Source organism: Aythya ferina, assembly GCF_964211825.1.
Source record: "Aythya ferina genome assembly, chromosome: 10".
Lineage (NCBI taxonomy): Eukaryota > Metazoa > Chordata > Aves > Anseriformes > Anatidae > Aythya > Aythya ferina.
This window is the reverse complement of record NC_140306.1, coordinates 23,503,420-23,528,667: the sequence shown is the minus strand read 5'-3', so window position 1 is coordinate 23,528,667 and position 25,248 is coordinate 23,503,420. Positions and strand designations below refer to the sequence as shown.

The 25,248-nt window shown below is 45.0% G+C and overlaps 1 long non-coding RNA gene across 3 annotated transcripts; it reads left to right on the top strand.

Annotated features, from left to right (window-relative positions):
* The first annotated feature begins 6,307 nt into the window (after nt 1-6,307).
* Nucleotides 6,308-10,053, top strand: LOC311441853. Of its 3 annotated transcripts, none has more exons than XR_014696277.1 (4): nt 6,308-6,389; nt 6,468-6,666; nt 6,757-6,893; nt 9,877-10,053. It is a non-coding gene; the product is annotated as an uncharacterized lncRNA (long non-coding RNA). The 3 variants fall into 3 exon arrangements; XR_014696278.1 differs by lacking the exon at nt 9,877-10,053 and adding an exon at nt 9,365-9,557 and having other exon boundaries at nt 6,311-6,389; XR_014696279.1 differs by lacking the exon at nt 9,877-10,053 and adding an exon at nt 9,379-9,557 and having other exon boundaries at nt 6,312-6,389.
* Nucleotides 10,054-25,248: the final 15,195 nt, after the last annotated feature.

The window sequence follows — 25,248 nt, the reverse complement described above, 5'->3', positions numbered from 1 at the left end:
ACGGGTCGGGGTTTAAAGTTAGAGTAAGGGTTAGGGTTAGGGTTAGGTAAGGATAAGTGTTAGGGTAATGGTTACGGTTAATTTTAGGGTTATGATGAGGGAAACGTAAGGGTATGTATTAGTTTAAGGGTAAGGTTAAAGTTAAGATTAAGTGTAAGGTTAAAGTTAAGATTAAGTGTAAGGTTTAGGTTAAGGGTTAGGGTTAGAGTAAGGGTTAGGGTTAGGGTTAGGGTAAGGGTTAGGGTAAGTGTTAGGGTAATGGTTAGGGTTAATTTTAGGACTTAGGGTGAGGGAAACGTAAGGGTAAGTGTTAGGGTAATGGTTAAGGGTAAGGTTAAGGTTAAGAGTAAGTGTAAGCTTTAGGGTAAGGGTTAGGGTTAATGTAAGGGTCAGGGTAAAGGCTGGGATAAGGTTTAGGGTTAGGGTTAGGTTAAGGGTCAGGGTAAGGGCTGGGGTAAGGTTTAGGGTTAGGGTTAGGTTAAGGGTAAAGATTAGGGTAAGGGTAAGGGCATGGATAAGGATAAGTGTAAGTGTTAGGGTAAGGGTAATGTTAAAGGTAACAGTAAGTGTAAGGAGAAGGGTTAGGGTAAGGGTAAGAGTAAGGGTATTGGTAATGATAAGGGTGAGGGTTACAGTAGGGGTAAGTGTAAGGTTTAGATTTAGGCTAAGGGTAAGTGTAGCAGAAAGGGTAAGGTTTACTGTAAGGTTTAGGCTTAGGTTAAGGGTAAGGGTAAGGGTAATTGTACGAGTAATTTTAGGGTTAGGTTAAGGTTAAGTGTTAGGGTAATGGCTAGGGTAAATTTAAGGGTTAAAGTCAGGAAAACATATGCGTAAGTATTAGGTTAATGTTAAGAGTAAAGTTAAGGTTAAGAGTAAGTGTAAGGTTTAGGGTAAGGGTTAGCGTTAATGTAAGGGTCAGGGTAAGGGTTGGGGTAAGGTTTAGGTTAAGGGTTAATGTAAGCATTATGATAAGGGTAAGGGTGAGTGTAGGGTAAGGTTTAGAATTAGGCAAAGAGTAAGTGTAGCAGAAAGCGTAAGGATTACGGTAAGGGTAAGTGCTAGGATAAGTGTAAGGTTGAGGATTAGGTTAAGGGTAAGGGTAATGGTTTGGTAAGGGTAAGGGTAAGTTTAATTGTACGAGTAGTTGCCAGGGTAAGTGGAAACGTAAGTGAACATGTAAGTGTTGTTCTATGGCTTATGGTAAGGGTAAGGTTAAGAGTAAGTTTTATGTTAAGGATAAGCGTAAGAGTAACAAATAGAGTAAGGGTAAGGGTAACAGTAAGGTTAAGGGTAGAAGTATGTGTTAGAGTATGGGCTATGGTAAGGGTAAGGGTAGAGTAAGAGTAAGGGTAAGGGTATGTGTAAGCGTATGGTTCATTGTAAGGGTTACAGTAAGGGTTAGGGTAAGGGTAAGTGTTAGGGTAATGGTTAGGGTTAATTTTAGGGTTAGGGTGAGGGAAACGTAAGGGTAAGTATTAGATTACAGCTAAGGTTAAGGTTAAGAGTAAGTGTAAGATTTAGGGTAAGGGTTAGGGTTAATGTAAGGGTCAGGGTAAGGGTTGGGGTAAGGTTTAGGGTAAGGGTTAGGTTAAGGATAAGCGTTAGGGTAAGGGTAAGGTTAATGGTAACCGTAAGTGTAAAGGTAAGGGTTAGGCTAAGGGTAAGAATAAGAGTATGGGTAAGGGTAAGGGTGAGGGTTAGGCTAAGGGTAAGTGTAGCAGAAAGGGTAAGGTTTACTGTAAGGTTTAATGTTTCGGCTTCGGTTAAGGGTAAGGGTAAGGGTAATTGTACGAGGAATTGCTAGGGTAAGTGTAAGCGTAAGTGTACATGTAAGTGTACATGTAAGTGTTGTTGTATGGCTTATGGTAAGGGTAAGGTCAAGGGTAAGGTTTATATTAAGGGTAAGCGTAAGGGTAAGGGATAGAGTAAGGGTAAGGGTAAGGTTAAGGGTAACGGTAAGGTTAAGGGTACAAATATGTGTTAGGGTATGGGTTATGGTATGGGTAAGAATTAGGGTGAGTATAAGGGTAAGGGTAAGTGTAAGGGTACAGGTCAGGGTAAGGGTTAGAGTAAGGGTTAGGGTTAGGGTTAGGGTAAGGTTAAGTGTTAGGGTAATGGTTAGGGTTAGTTTTAGGGTTAAAGTCAGGAAAACGTATGCGTAAGTATTAGGTTAATGTTAAGGGTAAGGTTAAGGTTAAGAGTAAGTGTAAGGTTTAGGGTAAGGGTTAGGGTTAATGTAAGGGTCAGGGTAAGGGTTGGGGTAAGGGTTAGGTTAAGGATAAGTGTTAGGGTAAGGGTAAGGTTAATGGTAACCGTAAGTGTAAAGGTAAGGGTTAGGGAAAGGGTAAGAATAAGGGTATGGGTAAGGGTAAGGGTGAGGGTAAGGCTAAGGGTAAGTGTAAGGTTTAGATTTACGCTAAGGATAAGTGTAGCAGAAAGGGTAAGGTTTACGGTAAGGGTAAGTGTTAGGATAAGGGTAAGATTTAGGGTTAGGGTAAGGGTAAGGGTAAGGGTAAGGGTAAGGGTAAGGGTAAGGGTAAGGGTAAGGGTAAGGGTAAGGGTAAGGGTAAGGGTAAGGGTAAGGGTAAGGGCCACGGTAACGGTAACGGTAACGGTAACGGTAAGGGTTACGGTAAGGGTAAGAGTTACCGTAAGGGTACGGGTACGGGTAGAAGTATGTGTTAGAGTATGGGTTATGGTAAGGGTAAGGGTTAGGGTAAGGGTAAGTGTTGGGGTAATGGTTAGGGTTAATTTTCGGGTTAGGTTGAGGGAAACGTAAGGGTAAGTGTTAGGGTAATGGTTAAGGGTAAGGTTACGGTTAAGAGTAAGTGTAAGTTATAGGGTAAGGGTTAGGGTTAATGTAAGGGTCAGGGTAAGGGCTGGGATAAGGTTTAGGGTTAGGGTTAGGTTAAGGGTAAAGATTAGGCTAAGGGTAAGAGTAAGGTTTAGATTTAGGCTAAGGGTAAGTGTAGCAGAAAGGGTAAGGTTTACTGTATGGTTTAGGCTTAGGTTAAGGGTAAGGGTAAGCGTAAGGGTAATTGTACGAGTAATTTTAGGGTTAGGGTAAGGTTAAGTGTTAGGGTAATGGTTAGGGTTAATTTTAGGGTTAGGGTGAGGGAAACGTAAGGGTAAGTATTAGGTTACAGCTAAGGTTAAGGTTAAGAGTAAGTGTAAGGTTTAGGGTAAGGGTTAGGGTTAATGTAAGGGTCAGGGTAAGGGTTGGGGTAAGGTTTAGGGTAAGGGTTAGGTTAAGGATAAGTGTTAGGGTAAGGGTAAGGTTAATGGTAACCGTAAGTGTAAAGGTAAGGGTTAGGGTAAGAGTAAGAATAAGGGTATGGGTAATGGTAAGGGTGAGGGTTAGGTTAAGGTTAAGTGTAAGGTTTAGATTTAGGCTAAGGGTAAGTGTAGCAGAAAGGGTAAGGTTTACGGTAAGGGTAAGTGTTAGGATAAGGGTAAGGTTTAGGGTTAGGTTAAGGGTAAGGGATAGGGTAAGGGATTGGGTAAGGGATAGGGTAAGAGTAAGGGTAAGGGTAAGGGTAAGGGTAAGGGTAAGGGTAAGGGTAAGGGTAAGGGTAAGGGTAAGAGTAAGAGTTAGGGTAACGGAAAGCGTAAGGGTACGGGTGGAAGTATGTGTTAGAGTATGGGTTATGATAAGGGTAAGGGTTAGGGTAAGAGTAAGTGTAAGGGTATGTGTAAGTGTACGGGTCACTGTAAGTGTTAGAGTAAGGGTTAGGTTAGGGGTAACTGTTAGGGTAATGGTTAGGGTTAATTTTAGGGTTAGTGTGAGGAAAACGTAAAGGTAAGTATTAGGTTAAGGTTAAGAGCAAGTGTAAGGTTTAGGTTAAGGGTAAGGGTTAATGTAAGCGTCCTGGAAAGGGTTCAGGTAAGGTTTAGGGTTAGAGTTAGGTTAGGGTTAAGTGTTAGGAAAAGGGTAAGTTGTATGTATAAGAATAAGTGTAAGAGTAAGGGTATTGGTAATGATAAGGGTGAGGGTTAAGGATAAGGTATAAGGATAATGGTATTTAATTTTTTTAATTCAATTTATTTTAAATTAAAATTTTTTAATTTAATTAATTAATATTTTAATTGTACGAGTAATTGCTAGGGCAAGTTTAAGCGTAAGTGTACATTTAAGTGTTGTTGTGTGGCTTATTGTAAGGGTAAGGTTAAGTGTTAGGGTAATGGTTATGGTTAATTATAGGGTTAGGGTGAGAAAAACGTAAGATTAAGTATTAGCTAAAGTTTAAGGGTAAGGTTAATGTTAAGAGTAAGTGTAAGGTTTAGGGTAAGGGTTAGGTTAAGGATAAGTGTTAGGGTAAGGGTAAGGTTAATGGTAACCGTAAGTGTAAAGGAAAGGGTTAGGATGTTCTCTGGATACCCAGTACCCTGAGCTGGTGGAAGGGGATGGGGAGCAGGATGTGGCCCTCATTATCCATGAAGAACTGGTTGGTGACCTACTACGGCACTTAGATGTGCACAAGTCGATGGGGCCAGATGGGATCCACCCAAGGGTACTGAGGGAACTGGCAGAGGAGCTGGCCAAGCCACTGTCCATCATTTATCAACAGTCCTGGCTATCGGGGGAGGTCCCAATCGACTGGCGGCTAGCAAACGTGACGCCCATCTACAAGAAGGGCCGGAGGGCAGACCCGGGAAACTACAGGCCTGTCAGTTTGACCTCAGTGCCAGGAAAGCTCATGGAGCAGATCCTCCTGAGAGTCATCATGCAGCACTTGAAGGGGAAGCAGGCGATCAGGCCCAGTCAGCATGGCTTTATGAAAGGCAGGTCATGCCTGACGAACCTGATCTCCTTCTATGACAGAGTGACGCGCTGGGTGGATGAGGGAAAGGCTGTGGATGTGGTCTACCTTGACTTCAGCAAGGCTTTTGACACCGTCTCCCACAGCATTCTCCTCAAGAAACTGGCTGCTCTTGGCTTGGACTGGCGCACGCTTCGTTGGGTTAGAAACTGGCTGGATAGCCGGGCCCAAAGAGTCGTGGTGAATGGAGCCAAGTCCAGTTGGAGGCCAGTCACTAGTGGCGTCCCCCAGGGCTCGGTGCTGGGGCCGGTCCTCTTTAATATCTTCATCGATGATCTGGATGAGGGCATCGAGTGCACCCTCAGTAAGTTCGCAGATGACACCAAGTTAGGTGCGTGTGTCGATCTGCTTGAGGGTAGGAAAGCTCTGCAGGAGGATCTGGATAGGCTGGACCGATGGGCTGAGGTCAACTGCATGAAGTTTAACAAGGCCAAGTGCCGGGTCCTGCACCTGGGGCGCAATAACCCCAAGCAGAGCTACAGGCTGGGAGAGGAATGGTTGGAAAGCTGCCAGGCAGAGAAGGACCTGGGAGTGATGGTGGACAGTCGGCTGAATATGAGCCAGCAGTGTGCTCAGGTGGCCAAGAAGGCCAACGGCATCCTGGCTTGTATTAGGAACAGCGTGACCAGCAGGGCTAGGGAGGTGATCGTCCCCCTGTACTCAGCTCTGGTGAGGCCGCACCTCGAGTACTGTGTTCAGTTTTGGGCCCCTCGCTACAAGAAGGACATCGAGGTGCTTGAGCGGGTGCAGAGAAGGGCGACGAAGCTGGTGAGGGGCCTGGAGAACAAGTCCTACGAGGAGCGGCTGAGGGAGCTGGGCTTGTTCAGCCTGGAGAAGAGGAGGCTCAGGGGCGACCTTATCGCTCTTTTTAGGTACCTCAAGGGAGGCTGTAGCGAGGTGGGGGTTGGCCTGTTCTCCCACGTGCCTGGTGACAGGACGAGGGGGAATGGGTTTAAGTTGAGCCAGGGGAGTTTTAGGCTAGATGTTAGGAAGAACTTCTTCACTGAAAGGGTTGTGAGGCACTGGAACAGGCTGCCCAGGGAAGTGGTGGAGTCACCATCCTTGGAAGTCTTCAAAAGACGTTTAGATGTAGAGCTTAGGGATATGGTTTAGTGGAGGGCTGTTAGCGTTAGGTTGGAGGTTGGACTCGATGACCTTGAGGTCTCTTCCAACCTAGAAAATTCTGTGATTCTGTGATTCTGTGATTCTGGATAAGAGTAAGAATAAGGGTATGGGTAATGGTAAGGGTGAGGGTTAGGCTAAGGGTAAGTGTAAGGTTTAGATTTACGCTAAGGGTAAGTGTAGCAGAAAGGGTAAGGTTTACGGTAAGGTTTAAGGTTTAGGGTTAGGTTAAGGGGAAGGGGAAGGGGAAGGTAAGGGGAAGGGTTGGAGTAAGGTATAGGGTAAGGGTAAGGTTATGGTTAAAGGAAAGAGTAAGGGTAAGGAAAAAGTAAAGGTAAGGATTTGGGTAATGGTAAGGGTGAGAAGGGTTAGGGTAAGGGTTACGGTAAGGGTTAGGTAACGCAGTGTACAACCTGGGACGTCACACGCAGAGCTGCCTCTGGCAAGGTGAGTGAGGAACAGATGTAGCAGTTGTTGTGTTGTAGGTCTCACTGTTCCTCTAGGCATCCCCTCTTTGTCTTTTAGAGGTGTTGTAGCTGTTTGAAGAGGGTAGATTGAAGCATCTGCCTCGGGGGCTGGTAAGCGGCAGAGGTAAGGGAGCAGATGAGAGTAACTTACCTAGTTGTGCTGTGTCTTTGGATGCTGCATCGGCCTATGCGTTTCTTTTTCTTTCACAGGTGTCTCGCACAGGCTCAAAGGAGCAAACTGCACTCTGAAGAGCTGTGTAAGAAGAGGGGCTGGTCATGAGCTGGGTTGGAGCAGAACGACCAAGTAGCACAAGGTGACTATGAAAGGTGTCCGTCTTGCTTTGCAGGTGCCGTGGCAGGCTCTCCACAGAAGTGGATAAGGATATGAGATAAGGCCAGAGAGCGACAAGGAGCGGCACGTGCAGGGATGGTTTTGAAGCGCTGCGGTGGCTTACTCTTCTGTTCATCAGGTGCCACAGGCAAGGTGGGTTGTAACATCAGTCCTTATATTTGCATGAAAGCAGTTCACTTGAATGCCACAGTGCATCTGAGTAGGGTGTTCTAGCAGAACAAGCTTGTCTGGCACAGCGGTGCGTGATGGCAGTGTGTTTCCTCAGGTGAAGAGGTGCCTGAAGCCCCATCCTATCTAGCCTGCACACAATTATCTGAGAATGAAAGCTGCTTTCCAGTAATTCAGAAAGCCAAGTTACGTCTCAGCCTTGAGCATCTCGGGCTTTTGGGCCTGTCTGTAACATTTGGCACCAGCACTAATACTTTTTTGGCATATGTTTAGCGTTTGGGGCCTGTGTCTGGGATTTGGGCCCTGTCTCGAACCACTGGGGCTTTGTCCTGGGTTTTGGAGCCTGTTTCTAGAGTTCAGGGCCTGTGATTAGGCTTTTGGGGTCTGTGTCTGGGGGCCGGTATCTGGGGGCAAGGGGGGAGCTGCTTGTAGACCCTTGGGGCCGGCATTGAGGGGGTTGGGAGCTGACTCTACACCTTTGGGGCCTGCTTTTGGGGGGGGGGGGGGTTGAGACCTGCATCTGGGGGAGGGGTGGGAGCTCTTTGTATTCCTTTGGAGCCTGTGTCGGGGGGCGGGGGGGGGGGGGGGGGAAGGGGAGGGTTGGTTGGGAGGTGCTTGTACACTGTTGGAGCCTGGGTTGAGGGAGGAGGTTTGGAGCTGCTTCTACACCTTTGGGCCTGGCATCGGGGGTAGGGGGTTGGGTGCTGGTTGCAGGGGCCTGTGTTTGGGGGGGGGGCTTGGGACCTGCGTCTGGGGGAGGGGTGGGAGCTGCTTGTACACCTTTGGGGCCTGCATGTGTGGGGGGTCAGGGCCTGTGTCTAGCGGGCTGGGAACTGCTTGTACAATGTAGGAATCTGTTTCTGCAGGGTGGCTGGGAGCTGTTTGTACAACTTTGGGGCCAGCATCTGGGGGTGGCTGGGAGCTGCCTGTACACTGTAGGGGCCTGTGTTTGTGGGGGCCTTGGGGGCCTCCCTCGGGGGGGGGGGGGGAGGGTTGGGAGCTGCTTGTATAGGGTAGGGGGCGTGCCTGGCAGGGGTTGGGAGCTGCTTGTAGAATTTGGGTCGCTGTGTCTGGGGGGGGGGTTGGGGCCTGTGTCTCAGGGGTGTTGGGAACTGGTTGTACACCTTTGGGTCCTGTCTCAGGGGTGGAGCTACTTGTACACTTTTGGGGTCTGTATTTGAGGGGGGTTGGGAGCTGCTTGTGCACTTTTGGACCTATGTTTAGGCTGGTTGGGAGTTGCTCATGCATTCTAGGTGCCTCCCTTTTGAGAAGGGTTGGGGCCTGCATCTGTGGGTGGTTGGGAGCTGCTTGTACACTATAGGGGCCATGGTCTTGGAGCGGGGTCTGGGCTGTTTATACACCTTTGTGGCCTGTGTTTGGGGGGGGGGGGTGGGCCTGTGCCTGGGGAAGTTGGGAGGTGCTTGTTCACTCTAGGAGCCTCCATTTGGGGGTCTTTGGGGCCTCCCTTTGAGGGGGAGGGAGTTGGGAGTTGGTTGTACACCTCCGCATCCCGTGTCTTGGGGGGGGTGGGGGGAGTGGGATCGGTCTCTGAAGGGGCGGGTTGTGAGCTGCTTGTACACCTGTGTCGGGGGGAGGGTAGGGGGGTTGGCGGAGGTCGGGTCCGGGTCTTGGGCCAGTGTCTGGGTGGAGTCCAGTTCTTGGGAGGGGGTGGTGGGGTAGGAGCTGCTTGTGGGCAGTTGGGGTCTGCATCTGGGTGTGGTTGGTGCCTGCTTCTGTTGGCAGTTTGGGGCCTGCTTGTAGACTTGTGCAGCCTGGGTTTGGGGGCTTTTCTGTAACGTTTGGGGCCTGCATTTTTGCTTTGGGATGCATCTTGAGCTTTTGAGGCCTAGCAGTAGCATTTGGGGCCTGCATCTGGGGCTTTTCTGTAGCATTTTGGTTGCGTATTTGTGATTTGGGGCCTGTATCGTGGGTTTTGCCTTTTTTGTAGTTTCCATCTTTGTGTGTGTGTGTTTCGTTGTTGGTTGTCTGGGGTTAGGGGCAGTTTGGGGTTTGGATTAAGGTCAGTGTCATTAGCGTTAGGGGGTTGATAATAAGGGTTAGGGTTGTGGTTAGAGTTGTTAGGTTTAAGGGGAATAAGGATTTCAGGGTAAGGGGATCAAGGTTGTGGGAATAAAAATGTTGTTTTTGCGCAGTTACATCCTGTAGAGGGAAGGAAGGTGGTATTGAGATATGCTTGCAGTGATAAGACAGCTTAACAGTGTGAAATGAGTTCATCTGATTCGTGTCAATATGGAACAATGCTAGGGCCGCATGATATGATGAAAAGTCTAAGAAAACCAGAGTGGTTAATATATATAGTTCTTGAATCTTGCAAAGGAATGGTCCAGCAATTCGGGTCAATAGGGGATAAGAGAACAAAGGGGTTTCAGAATAACTGCTAACTATTACAACTGTTGCATGGGACACTATGCAAGTGTCTGCCATCCAGCCAAGATGGACAAAGGAGATGGACAAGAGAAAAGCCTGGGAGGAAGACTACGAGCCTTCAGTACGAGCGGCCCCCAGAGGGACCACCGGAGACTGATAACGCCTGCACCAGTGGGAGGGTTTGGATTCTGGGAACTAATTAGAATAACCCTGCCTTTTGTAGAAGTAGTAATGAATATGTATTAGCCTAGCAGCATAAAAACCAGCCGCCTAATGTAACTTGTGTGCGTCTTGGTGGAGCAGAGACTCCTGGCGCACCCAGCGCTGCTTGCTTACCTCTATTCATTTAATAAATTGTAAATTTCAATTGCAATCCTATTTGGGACCCAGTCGTTTATTACAAGTGGGCTCTCGTCCGGGAGGGCTTTGGTTCCTGATTTCTGGTTTGATCTAGGAGAGGCACCCCCACCATTTGGTGGCTGCTGTTTGAGTCAGGTCGGAACTAATGGCATCTTAAACCTGAATAAAGGTAAGCAAAGTTTCTGATTCTTTTTTTCAGCTCCCTTGCCAGCTGCAGCACTATATTTTGCCCATAATTGTGTGTGTGAAGATCCGAACGAAGATGACGGAGTCGTAAGCATTTAAAGCGTATACCGTTCGGTTGGGTGGGGTTCGGTTGCCTGTGTGTGTAAGAGTGTGACTGAGATGGAACTTAGTTCCGAAGCGATTGTGGAGGTCTTCTAACCGCGGTTCCAATCTCCCGCGAGGGACTTGGCCGGTGAAGGACCGAAGGGATTCCTATAGGACTTGTGGGTGTGTGATAGGTCCTCGACCCCCTGCAAGACACTCTTACTAAGGTAACCAAGGGCTGTGGGAATTGCCATAGTAAAATTCCTAGATGGGTCAGACAAAATCAAAGACCAGAGACCAGAAGAAAGGGAGCAAATTACCAGTCATACCACCAGAAAGTCCATTAGGAATAACGATTCGAAATTGGAATGATAGGGACCCCAGAAAAGGAAAAAGTAAATTAAAAATGGTCCAGTATTGTGTGACAGAATGGCCAAAGGAGCCTTTAAGACTACATGTCTTTTGGCCTGTTTTTGGAACCTTCGAAGACTGGATTTGCCAGGCCTTAAATATCCATGTTAATTCAAAGGAAGCTTTTAGCCAGGAAGAAAGTGATTATGCAGGATTATGGATCAGGAGGACTTCACGTCCTTTTCCAGCCTCAATATTTACACTAAAAGCAGGTAAGAAATTTGAAGAACAAGAAGAACATGAAAAAGAAAAAGAAGATAAACGTGAGCCGTTGGATAAGCTACCACCTCCATATCCTAACAATCCACCCCCGGCGGCTCCCCCTCCGGTGGCTGTGGTATCGCCACCAGTACCACCGTTGCCCCAGCTTCCACCACCAACAGCACCAGAATTAGACCGACCTCCGGCCGCATGCAGGAGAAGCAGGACGGAAGTATCTGAGAGGGCTTCTTAATCTTAATTTTGGGGGTTAGGCTTTTGTGTGCCCTAATTTTTTGGGATAGGCTTTCAAGCATCCTAAGTAATTGGGTTAGGGTTTTGAGCATCTTAATGTTTCCAGGATAGGGTTTGGAGCATCCTAAGTTTTCGGGAAAGGGTTTTGAGCATCTCAATGTTTCCAGGATAGGGTTTTGAGCGTCCTAAGTTTTTGGAATAGGGTTTGGAGAGTCCTAAGTTTTCTGGATAGAGTTTGGAGCGTCCTAATGTTTTCGGGATAGGGTTTTGAGCGTCCAAAGTGTTATAAGTTGCCCCCTTAATTAATTTTCATAGAGCATTGTATTAATCATAGAAAGGAATTTATTGAGTGAGCAAACATCAAGCAAAACAGCACTGGGCGGCCGGGGAGTCTCAGCTCCGCCAACGGCACGCACCTCACCCCCGCCAGAGTCCCTTTTTATTTATATTTTGCTAATTCCGGGATTACGCAGCACATCCTGGTATATTCTGCGACTGCGCGCACTGTTGCTAGGGGGTCGTCTCTGTCCCTCTGGTGGTCGTGAAGATGAAGGCCGTAGTCTTCCTCGGCGTTGTGGTTCAACTTCTTTTATTATTTGGTCATGTTGGCCCAGCGTTAGACAGGAAGGCATGTATGTCGATACACTACTTTAGCAACTTATCAGGAGATGGTTACATGAGCTTTGCAACAGTGTCTTTGAACAAAAGAGGCAACTGAGATGCAGAAGGAGAATGGGTTGGGGGGTCTATTTTTTGTTACGTTAAGCAAAAGAATTTTCATAATGTCTAGGCAAGCATTATGCAGCTCCTTACTTCAGCAGGGAGCTTTCGCAACTCCCGCTCCTCAAACAGAACTCCTTGTTTTTATAATACAAAAGACAATGAGCAAACATTTATGGTGTATTACCCTAAGTTTTTGGGTTAGGGTTTTTTGCGTCTTAATGTTTTGGGGTTAGGGTTTGGAGCGCCCTAAGTTTTTGGGCTAGGGCTTTGAGCATTCCTAACGTTTTGGGTTGGGTTTGGGTTTTGAGCATCCTAAGATTTTGGGTTGGGGGTTTTAGGCATAGGTCTTCAGGGGTTTAGTGTGGTAAATAGTTTGGGTTAGGTCTGTAGGGGTTTCGAGGTGTGAGGAATGTTTTAACAATTCGTGTCCATAAAGAACAATTCTGTTTGAAATGTTTGAATCCTGTCTGCCTCTGGGCCCTGCACTGGCAATTCAATGCTTGAACCACAGCTGCAGTGTGTCCCAGTCTCCCCCTCATTCCTCATTCTAGCCAATTTATCACTTCTTAAATTTATGAACCTGTTTGCTTTTGTTATTCCGGACTTCTATTTCTAACACTGCTATAGATGTGTCTGTGAATGGCTGGGGAAGAATGTTTTAATTACCCGTGTGTCTGGGAGTTTCAGAACAACTGATAACAACTAGTGACTGTTATGGGATACTATGCGGATCTTTGGTATCTGGTTAGGGGGGGGCCGAGAAAGAAGCTGAAAAGCGGCTGGGAGACAAGATTTGAAGAAGGTGTTTTGAAGAAGGTGTTCTGTAAACTTGGGATGGTGCCCAGTAAGTACAAAGGGGAAGAGGAAGACTGCGAGCCTTCAGCATGGAAGACCCCTAGAGACCCCCAGAAGAGACCCCAGAGGAGACTGCGCATGCTCCAGTAGGAGGGACTGCACCCCGGAAGCTAATTTTAATAATCTATTTTTTTTAGAAGTAGTAATGAATATGTATTCGTCTAGGAGCATAAAAATCAGCTGCTTGATGTAACTGGTGTGCGTCCTGGTGGAGCGGAGACTCCCGGTGCACCCAGCGCTGTTTGCTTACCTCTATTCCTTTATATTCTTTCAATAAATCCTACTTTTATTTTAATCCTAATTTGAATCCTGAGCCATTTATAACAGAGGTTTTTTGGATGTTAGGGCTTGAGGCTTTTTTTGTAAGGGCGGTGAGGGTTCCAGTGAGTGCTGGTAAATGCAGTTCTCGAGCACTCGGCCTGTGATTGGCCATGCTGGCTGTGCGGGGAATGCTGGTAGGTGTAGTTTTCCGGCACTGGGAGGCCATGTTGTGTGCCCAGAGCATGCCGGGAGATGTAGTTCTCGGGACTCCAGACTTCCGGGAGGCCATGTTGAATGCCCAGAGCATACCGGGAGATGTAGTTCTCGGGAACTAGGGTTAGGGGCTAGGGCTGGGGCTAGAGTTAGGGTTTCGGGTGAGGGTTGGGGTTGGGGGTTATTGTTAGGCTTAGAGGGTTAGGGTTAGGCTTAGAGGGTTATGGTTAGGGATAGGTTAGAGGTAGGTTTAGAGGGTTAGGGTGAGGGTTAGGGGTTAGGGGTTGGGGTTGTGGTTAGGGTTAGAGTAAGGGTTAGGGTGAGAGTATTAGGGTTAGGGTTCGGGTTCAGATTAGGGTACGGGTAAGGGTTAGGGCAAGGGTAAGTGTTAGGGTAAGGCTAAGGGTAAGGGTTAGGGTAAGGCTGAGGGTGAGGATAAGGTTTAGGTTTAGGCAAAGCGTTAGGTTTATGGTAAGGGTTAGGGTTAGGGTTAAGAGTTAGGGTAAAGGATAGAGTAATGGTAAGGATAAGGGTAGGGTAAGGATTAGGGTAAGCGTTAGGGTTAGGGTTAGAGGGTTAGGGTTAGGGTTAAGGTTAGGGTTAGGGTTAGGGTTAGGGTTAGGGTTAGTGTTAGGGTTAGGGGTTAGGGTTAGGGTTAGGGTTAGGGTTAGGGTTAGGGTTAGGGTCTTAGGGTTAGGGTTAGGGTTAGGGTTAGGGTTAGGGTTAGGGTTAGGGTTAGGGTTAGGGTTAGGGTTAGGGTTAGGGTTAGGATTAGGGATACGGTTAGGGTTAGGGTTAGAATTCTGTTAGGGTTAGGGTTAGGGTTAGGGTTAGGGTTAGGGTTAGAGGGTTAGGGTTGTTAGGGTTAGGGTTAGGGTTAGGGTTAGGGTTAGGGTTAGGGTTAGGGTTAGGGTTAGGTTTAGGGTTAGGGTTAGGGTTAGGGGTAGTGTTAGGGTTAGGGTTAGGGTTAGGGTTGTTAGGGTTAGGGTTAGGGTCTTAGGGTTAGGGTTAGGGTTAGGGTTAGGATTAGGGATACAGTTAGGGTTAGGATTAGGGTTAGAATTCTGTTAGGGTTAGGGTTAGGGTTAGGGTTAGGGTTAGGGTTAGGGTTAGGGTTAGGGTTAGGGTTAGGGTTAGGGTTAGGGTTAGGTTTAGGGTTAGGGTTAGGGTTAGGTTAGATTTAGGTTTAGTTTTAGGGTTTCGGTTAGGGTTAGGGTTCTGTTAGGGTTAGGGTTAGGGTTAAGGTTAGGATTAGGGATACGGTTAGGGTTAGGGTTAGGGTTAGAATTCTGTTAGGGTTAGCGTTAGGGTTAGGGTCTTAGGGTTAGAGTTAGGGTTAGGGTTAGGGTTAGGGATACCGTTAGGGTTAGGGTTCGGGTTCGAATTCTTTTAGGGTTAGGGTTAGGGTTAGGGTTAGGGCTAGGGTTAGGGGTTAGGGTTAGGGTTAGGGTTAGGGGTTAGGGTTAGGGTTAGGGTTAGGGTTAGGGTTTTGTTAGGAGTAGGGTTAGGGTTAGATTAGGGTTAGGGTTAGGGTTAGGGTTAGGTTTAGGGTTAGGGTTAGGGTTAGGGTTAGGGTTAGGGTTAGGGTTAGGGTTAGGGTTAAGGTTAGGGTTAGGGTTAGGGTTAGGTTTAGGGTTTTGTTAGGGTTAGGGTTAGGGTTCTGTTAGGGTTAGTGTTAGGGTTAGGCTTAGGCTTAGGCTTAGGCTTAGGTTTAGGTTTAGGCTTAGGGTTATGTTAGGGTTAGGTTTATGGTTAGGGTTAGGTTTAGGGTTAGGGTTAGGGTAAAGTTTAGGGTTCTGTTTGGATTAGGGTTAGGGTTAGGGTAAAGTTTAGGGTTCTGTTTGGATTAGGGTTAGGGTTAGGGTTAGGGTTAGGGTTAGTGTTAGGAATAGGGTTAGGGTTAGGGTTAGGTTTAGTTTTAGTGTTCGGTTCGGGTTAGGGTTAGGGTTAGGATTAGGGTTGGGTTAGTGTTAGGGTTAGTTTAGGGTTAGGTTTAGTTTCTGACTACAGTAACTTGATCATCCTATAAAAATCATCCTTATTGTCTTTAGCAAAGCAATGGCTTCTATATCATAAATTAATTGTACATGCCCTTGGAAAAAGCCAAGGCAATACCTCCCTTGCTTGGAGCTGTATCCAAACGCAGTAATGTATACAATCTTTAGCAGCAGCTATTATTAGAGACAGGGAGAAGGAGGAACTTTGCCCACTGAAATTCGAAAATTTATTTGGGATAATGCTTCAGAATTTGAAAAAGATTTTCAAGCATGGTGGCAATTAGTCAACTTTACACTTTATGCAGAAAATGATCAAATTGTGTCCTTTATACTTACTATAAGCAATGCCACCGTATACAATGTATAGCCAATCATTGCATTAGGACTCAATCATAATGGAACTATACTTTATACTAAAGGGCATAAAGTATGGGCCCATCAAAAGGGAGGAAAGTGGCAAACAATTGATGTAAATGCATGCATTGTGCGTGAACAAAAAAGTTCCATCTGTGAAAGTAACACGCTGGAATCCCAAGACATTTGTCTTGACACTGAGCAAAATATTTGCCACGTTGAGATACATCCTAATGAAACCCTTGATACTGTACTTGTATATATTGGGAAAGGTTGTGTTTGCATGAGAAGTCATTGTGATTCTATAGTCGTAGATAATGCTGTGGTAGATACCAGTAATCACTTTAATGTTTGTGTTTGCAATTTTATCAAAATCTCAACCATATCACACTATCAGGTAGACCTGCGCAACAGGTATAAGGCCCTGGAGGCCGAAAGGCAATCGATGGATGGAAAAGGCTATAATCCCTCTCCACCAGAGATATTGGCAGGGTTGGAAAAGCCAACCCCCCCGTATAGTGACCACAGGCAGCAGGAAGAAAAGGTGAGTTTTAGTTGTGGGTGATTTATCAATCAGCGGAACAGAGGGTCCAATATGTAGAAGGGACCCTCCTCTAAGGGAAATCTGCTGCCTTCCTAGGGCCTGGGTTAGGACATCACAAGGAGGCTTCCCAGCTTGGTTCAACCGTCAGACTATTACCGATTGCTCGTCCTATATCTGGGAGGAGAAGGAGTGGCAACGCATAGCCTGTGAGCAATCAAAAGGGACTTCAAGGATTTGTCAATTTGTCAAAACTCAACAAAACGCAACGGAAACCACAAAACACGTCAAAAACACCCCAAAAGCGAACCGAATCAGAAGAAAAAATGTGATTTAACAACACAAAAAACCCTTAAACCTACCTGATGTTCTCCTAAATGTACAATCCACTCCCACCCACCAGAAAACCCAATGGAAACCCAAAAAAAACAAACGGAGACCTCAAAACACGTCAAAAACACCCCAAAAAAGAATGGGATAACCCCCCAAAACGAAAGAAAACCCCAAAAAAATAGATCCACCCCAAAACGACACTAAACCTACCTGATGTTCTCCAAAACATGCAAGTTAAACTTTTCCAACATGATGAAAAACAAGAACCCAACAAAACCCAACAGAGACCCCAAAACATGTCAAAAACACCGCAAAAAAGAACGGGATCACCCCCAAAACTGGAAGAAAATTCCCCCCCCAGAAATTTACAATTTTCACCAGGATGACCAACATGAACCAAACGAAAACCCAAAAGGAGACACCAAAACACGTCAAAAACACCCCAAAAAAGAAAGGGATCACCCATAAACTGGAAGAAAATCCCCAAAAAGCACAGATCCAATCCCAAAACCAGCCTAAACCTACATGATGTTCTCCAAAACCCACAAATTTACCCTTTTCCACCATGATGACCATGGAAAACCCAACGAAACCCAATGGAGACAAAAAACATGTCAAAAAAAAAAAAAAAAAAAAAAAAAAAAAAAAAAAAGAACAGGATCTCCCCCAAAAACAGAAGAAAAACCCAAATGCCATAGATCCACCCCAAAAGTCCCCCTAAGCCTACCTGATGTTCTCCAAAACCCACAATTTACCCTTTTTCACAATGATGACCAACGAGAACCCAACAAAACCCAACGGACAACCCCAAAACACGTCAAAAAAAAACCAAAAAAGAACAGGATCACCCCAAAAAACAGAAGAAAACCCCAAATACCATGAATCCACCCCAAAAGTCCCCCTAAACCTACCTGAAGTTCTCCAAAACCCACAATTTACCCTTTTCCACCATGATGCCAACAGAAAACCCAACAAAACTCAACAGAGACATCAAAACATGTCAAAAACACCCCAAAAAAGAACGGGATAACCCCCAAAACTGGAAGAAAATCCCCCAAAAGCATGGATCCAATCCCAAAACCACCCTAAACCTACCTGATCTTCTCCAAATCCCAAAGTCCACTCCCAACCACCATAAAACCCATTAGGAACTCAACAAAACGCAACGGAAACCCCAAAACACGTCAAAAACACCCCAAAAAAGAACTGGATCAGAAGAAAAAAAAAAAACAAAACTATGCATTTCCCTCCCAAATCACCCTAAACTCACCTGATCTTCTTCAAAACCCACAATCCACTCCCATTTAGCTTAACGACCAACGAGAACCCAACAAAACCCAACGGAGACCCCAAAAACGTCAAAAACACCCCAAAAAAGAACTGGTTCAACCCCAACAACGAAAGAAAACCCCAAAAGACATAGATCCACACCAAAAATCCCCCTAAACCAACCTGAAGTTCTCCAAAACCCACAATTTACACTTTTCCACATTGATGACCATGGAAAACCCAACGAAACCCAACGGAGACCACAAAACACGTCAAAAAAAAAAAAAAAAAAAGAAAAAAGAAAAAAGAAAAAAAAAGAAAGGGATCACCCCCAAAATTGGAAGAAAATCCTTCAAAATCATAGATCCACCCCAAAACCACCCTAAACCTACCTGATGATCTCCAAAACCCACAATTTACAATTTTCCAACATGATAACCATGGAAAACCCAACGAAACCCAACGGAGACCACAAAAGAAGTCAAAAACACCCAAAACAAGAACGGGATAAACCCTAAAAACGAAAGAAAACCCCAAAAGCCATAGATCCACACCAAAAGTCCCCCTAAACCTACCTGATGTTCTCCAAAACCCACAATTTACACTTTTTCACCAGGATGACCAACATGAACCAAACGAAAACCCAAAACGAGACACCAAAACACGTCAAGAACACCCCAAAAATAAAGGGATCACCCATAAACTGGAAGAAAATCCCCAAAAAGCATGGATCCAATCCCAAAACCACCCTAAACCTACCTGATGTTCTCCAAAACCCACAATTTACCATTTTCCACCACGATGACCAACGAGTACACAACAAAACCCAACGGAGACCCCCAAACACCTCAAAAATTTCCCAAAAAAGAACGGGACCACCCCAAGAAACAGAAGAAAACACCAAAAAACATGACTCTGCCCCAAAAGTCCCCCTAAACCTACCTGATGTTCTCCAAAACCCACAATTTACACTTTTTCACCATGATGACCAACAAGAACCCAACTAAAACCCAACGGAGACCCCAAAACACGTCATAAACACCCCAAAAAAGAACAGGATCACCCAAAAAAAAACAGAAGAAAAGACCAAATACCATGAAACCACCCCAAAAGTCCCCTAAACCTACCTGAAGTTCTCCAAAACCCACAATTTACAATTTTCCACCACCATGACCACGGAAAACCCAAGGAATACCAACGGAGACCCCAAAACACGTCAAAAACACCCCAAAAAAGAACGGGATCACCCCCAAAAACAAAAGAAAATCCCCCAAAACCATAGATCCAATCCCAAAATCAACCTAAACCTACCTGATGTTCTCCAAAACCAACAATTTACCCTTTTCCACCATGATGACCACGGAAAACGCAACGAAACCCAATGGAGACCCCAAAACACGTCAAAAACACCCCCAAAATGAATTGGATCACCCCCCCCCCCCCCAAAAAAAAAAAAAACAGAAGAAAACCCCATATATCATGAATCCACCCCAAAAGTCCCCCTAAACCTACCTGATGTTCTCCAAAACCCACAATTTACACTTTTCCACCATGATGACAATGGAAAACACAACGAAACCCAACGAAGAACCCAAAACACGTCAGAAACACCCCAAAAATGAATTCGATCACCCCAAAACTGGAACAAAATCCCCCAAAACCATAGATCCACCCCAAAAACACCCTAAATCTACCTGATGTTCTCCAAAACCCACAATTTACACTTTTCCACCATGATGACCACGGAAAACCCAACGAAACCCAACGGAGACCACAAAACACGTCAAAACACGCCGAAAACCAACTGGATCACTAGAAAAAACAGAAGAAAACCCTAAAAACCATGAATCTGCCCCAAAAGTCCTCATAAACCTACCTGATGTTCTCCAAAACCCACAATTTACACTTTTCCACCATGATGACCACGGAAAACCCAACGAAACCCAACGGAGAACCCAAAACACGTCAAAAACACCCCAAACAAGAGCAGGATCACCCCCAAAACCAAAGAAAACCCCAGAAAGCACGGATCCAATCCCAAAACCACTCTAAACGTACCTGATGTTCTCCAAATCCAAATGTCCACTCCCAACCACCATAAAACCCATTAGGAACTCAACGAAACCCAACGAAAACCCCAAAACACCTCAAAAACACCCCAAAAAAGAACTGAATCAGAAGAAAAAACACCAAAAACTATGAATTTCCCCGCAAAACCACCCTAAACTCACCTGATCTTCTTCAAAACCCACAATCCACTCCCATTTCCCTTAAGGACCAACGAGAATCCAACTAAAACCCAACGGAGACCCCAAAACAAGTCAAAAACACCCCAAACAAGAACAGGATAACCCCTAAAAAAGAAAGAAAACCCCAAAAAAACATAGATCCACCCCAAAACCACACTAAACCTACCTGATGTTCTCCAAATCCCAAAGTCCACTCCCAACAAACTTAAAACACATTAGGAAATCAACAAAACGCAACGGAAACCCCAAAACACCTCAAAAACACCACAAAAAAAAGCGGGATCACCCCCAAAACCGAAAGAAAACCCTAAAAGCCGTTGATCCACCCCAAAAGTCCCCCTAAACCTACCTGATGTTCTCCAATACCCACAATTTACCCGTTTTCACCATGATGAACAACAAGAACCCAACAAAAAACAACGGAGACCCCAAAACACGTCAAAAACACCCCAAAAAATAACTGAATCAGAAGAAAAAACACCAAAAACTATGAATTTCCCCGCAAAACCACCCTAAACTCACCTGATCTTCTTCAAAACCCACAATCCACTCCCATTTCCCTTAAGGACCAACGAGAATCCAACTAAAACCCAACGGAGACCCCAAAACAAGTCAAAAACACCCCAAACAAGAATGGAATCACCCCCAAAACTGGAAGAAAATCCCCCCCCAAAAATTTACAATTTTCACCATGATGACCAACATGAACCAAACGAAAACCCAAAAGGAGACACCAAAACACGTCAAAAACACCCCAAAAAAGAAAGGGATCACCCATAAACTGGAAGAAAATCCCCAAAAAGCACAGATCCAATCCCAAAACCAGCCTAAACCTACCTGATGTTCTCCAAAACCCACAAATTTACCCTTTTCCACCATGATGACCATGGAAAACCCAACGAAACCCAATGGAGACAAAAAACATGTTAAAAAAAAAAAAAAAAAAAAAAAAAAAGAACAGGATCTCCCCAAAAAAAACAGAAGAAAACCCCAAATACCATGAATCCACCCCAAAAGTCCCCCTAAACCTACCTGAAGTTCTCCAAAACCCACAATTTACACTTTTCCACCAAGATGCCAACAGAAAACCCAACAAAACCCAACAGAGACATCAAAACATGTCAAAAACACCCCAAAAAAGAACGGGATAACCCCCAAAACTGGAAGAAAATCCCCAAAAAGCATGGATCCAATCCCAAAACCACCCTAAACCTACCTGATCTTCTCCAAATCCCAAAGTCCACTCCCAACCACCATAAAACCCATTAGGAACTCAACAAAACGCAACAGAAACCCCAAAACACCTCAAAAACACCCCAAAAGCAAACCGGATCAGAAGAAAATACGTGATTTAACCCCAAGAAAACCCTTAAACCTACCTGATCTTCTCCAAATCCCAAAATCCACTCCCACCCACCATAAAACCCATTAGGAACTCAACAAAACGCAACGGAAACCCCAAAACACGTCAAAAACACCCCCAAAAAGAACTGGATCAGAAGAAAAAAAAAAAAAACAAAACTATGCATTTCCCTCCCAAATCACCCTAAACTCACCTGATCTTCTTCAAAACCCACAATCCACTCCCATTTAGCTTAACGACCAACGAGAACCCAACAAAACCCAACGGAGACCCCAAAAACGTCAAAAACACCCCAAAAAAGAACTGGTTCAACCCCAACAACGAAAGAAAACCCCAAAAGACATAGATCCACACCAAAAATCCCCCTAAACCAACCTGAAGTTCTCCAAAACCCACAATTTACACTTTTCCACATTGATGACCATGGAAAACCCAACGAAACCCAACGGAGACCCCAAAAGAAGTCAAAAACACCCAAAACAAGAACGGGATAAACCCTAAAAACTAAAGAAAACCCCAAAAGCCATAGATCCACACCAAAAGTCCCCCTAAACCTACCTGATGTTCTCCAAAACCCACAATTTACACTTTTTCACCAGGATGACCAACATGAACCAAACGAAAACCCAAAACGAGACACCAAAACACGTCAAGAACACCCCAAAAATAAAGGGATCACCCATAAACTGGAAGAAAATCCCCAAAAAGCACGGATCCAATCCCAAAACCACCCTAAACCTACCTGATGTTCTCCAAAACCCACAATTTACCATTTTCCACCACGATGACCAACGAGTACACAACAAAACCCAACGGAGACCCCCAAACACCTCAAAAATTTCCCAAAAAAGAACGGGACCACCCCAAGAAACAGAAGAAAACACCAAAAAACATGACTCTGCCCCAAAAGTCCCCCTAAACCTACCTGGTGTTCTCCAAAACCCACAATTTACACTTTTTCACCATGATGACCAACAAGAACCCAACTAAAACCCAACGGAGACCCCAAAACACGTCATAAACACCCCAAAAAAGAACAGGATCACCCAAAAAAAACAGAAGAAAAGACCAAATACCATGAATCCACCCCAAAATTCCCCTAAACCTACCTGAAGTTCTCCAAAACCCACAATTTACAATTTTCCACCACCATGACCACGGAAAACCCAAGGAATACCAACGGAGACCCCAAAACACGTCAAAAACACCCCAAAAAAGAACGGGATCACCCCCAAAAACAAAAGAAAATCCCCCAAAACCATAGATCCAATCCCAAAAACAACCTAAACCTACCTGATGTTCTCCAAAACCCACAATTTACCCTTTTCCACCATGATGACCACGGAAAACCCAACGAAACCCAATGGAGACCCCAAAACACGTCAAAAACACCCCCAAAATGAATTGGATCACCCCCCCCCCCCCAAAAAAAAAAAACAGAAGAAAACCCCATATATCATGAATCCACCCCAAAGGTCCCCCTAAACCTACCTGAAGTTCTCCAAAACCCACAATTTACACTTTTCCACCATGATGACAACGGAAAACCCAACGAAACCCAACGAAGAACCCAAAACACGTCAGAAACACCCCAAAAATGAATTCGATCACCCCAAAACTGGAACAAAATCCCCCAAAATCATAGATCCACCCCAAAAACACCCTAAATCTACCTGATGTTCTCCAAAACCCACAATTTACACTTTTCCACCATGATGACCACGGAAAACCCAACGAAACCCAACGGAGACCACAAAACACGTCAAAAACACGCCGAAGACACACTGGATCACTAGAAAAAAACAGAAGAAAACCCTAAAAACCATGAATCTGCCCCAAAAGTCCTCATAAACCTACCTGATGTTCTCCAAAACCCACAATTTACACTTTTCCACCATGATGACCACGGAAAACCCAACGAAACCCAACGGAGAACCCAAAACATGTCAAAAACACCCCAAACAAGAGCAGGATCACCCCCAAAACCAAAGAAAACCCCAAAAAGCACGGATCCAATCCCAAAACCACTCTAAACGTACCTGATGTTCTCCAAATCCAAATGTCCACTCCCAACCACCATAAAACCCATTAGGAACTCAACGAAACCCAACGGAAACCCCAAAACACCTCAAAAACACCCCAAACAAGAACTGAATCAGAAGAAAAAACACCAAAAACTATGAATTTCCCCGCAAAACCACCCTAAACTCACCTGATCTTCTTCAAAACCCACAATCCACTCCCATTTCCCTTAAGGACCAACGAGAATCCAACTAAAACCCAACGGAGACCCCAAAACAAGTCAAAAACACCCCAAACAAGAACAGGATAACCCCTAAAAAGAAAGAGATCCCCAAAAAAACATAGATCCACCCCAAAACCACACTAAACCTACCTGATGTTCTCCAAATCCCAAAGTCCACTCCCAACAAACTTAAAACACATTAGGAAATCAACAAAACGCAACGGAAACCCCAAAACACGTCAAAAACACCAAAAAAAAAGCTGGATCACCCCCAAAACCGAAAGAAAACCCTAAAAGCCGTTGATCCACCCCAAAAGTCCCCCTAAACCTACCTGATGTTCTCCAAAACCCACCAATTTACCCTTTTCCACCATGATGACCATGGAAAACCCAACGAAACCCAATGGAGACAAAAAACATGTCAAAAAAAAAAAAAAAAAAAAAAAAAAAGAACAGGATCTCCCCCAAAAAAACAGAAGAAAACCCCAAATACCATGAATCCACCCCAAAAGTCCCCCTAAACCTACCTGAAGTTCTCCAAAACCCACAATTTACACTTTTCCACCAAGATGCCAACAGAAAACCCAACAAAACCCAACAGAGACATCAAAACATGTCAAAAACACCCCAAAAAAGAACGGGATAACCCCCAAAACTGGAAGAAAATCCCCAAAAAGCATGGATCCAATCCCAAAACCACCCTAAACCTACCTGATCTTCTCCAAATCCCAAAGTCCACTCCCAACCACCATAAAACCCATTAGGAACTCAACAAAACGCAACAGAAACCCCAAAACACCTCAAAAACACCCCAAAAGCAAACCGGATCAGAAGAAAATACGTGATTTAACCCCAAGAAAACCCTTAAACCTACCTGATCTTCTCCAAATCCCAAAATCCACTCCCACCCACCATAAAACCCATTAGGAACTCAACAAAACGCAACGGAAACCCCAAAACACGTCAAAAACACCCCCAAAAAGAACTGGATCAGAAGAAAAAAAAAACAAAACTATGCATTTCCCTCCCAAATCACCCTAAACTCACCTGATCTTCTTCAAAACCCACAATCCACTCCCATTTAGCTTAACGACCAACGAGAACCCAACAAAACCCAACGGAGACCACAAAACACGTCAAAAACACCCCAAAAAAGAACTGGTTCAACCCCAACAACGAAAGAAAACCCCAAAAGACATAGATCCACACCAAAAATCCCCCTAAACCAACCTGAAGTTCTCCAAAACCCACAATTTACACTTTTCCACATTGATGACCATGGAAAACCCAACGAAACCCAACGGAGACCCCAAAAGAAGTCAAAAACACCCAAAACAAGAACGGGATAAACCCTAAAAACTAAAGAAAACCCCAAAAGCCATAGATCCACACCAAAAGTCCCCCTAAACCTACCTGATGTTCTCCAAAACCCACAATTTACACTTTTTCACCAGGATGACCAACATGAACCAAACGAAAACCCAAAACGAGACACCAAAACACGTCAAGAACACCCCAAAAATAAAGGGATCACCCATAAACTGGAAGAAAATCCCCAAAAAGCACGGATCCAATCCCAAAACCACCCTAAACCTACCTGATGTTCTCCAAAACCCACAATTTACCATTTTCCACCACGATGACCAACGAGTACACAACAAAACCCAACGGAGACCCCCAAACACCTCAAAAATTTCCCAAAAAAGAACGGGACCACCCCAAGAAACAGAAGAAAACACCAAAAAACATGACTCTGCCCCAAAAGTCCCCCTAAACCTACCTGGTGTTCTCCAAAACCCACAATTTACACTTTTTCACCATGATGACCAACAAGAACCCAACTAAAACCCAACGGAGACCCCAAAACACGTCATAAACACCCCAAAAAAGAACAGGATCACCCAAAAAAAACAGAAGAAAAGACCAAATACCATGAATCCACCCCAAAATTCCCCTAAACCTACCTGAAGTTCTCCAAAACCCACAATTTACAATTTTCCACCACCATGACCACGGAAAACCCAAGGAATACCA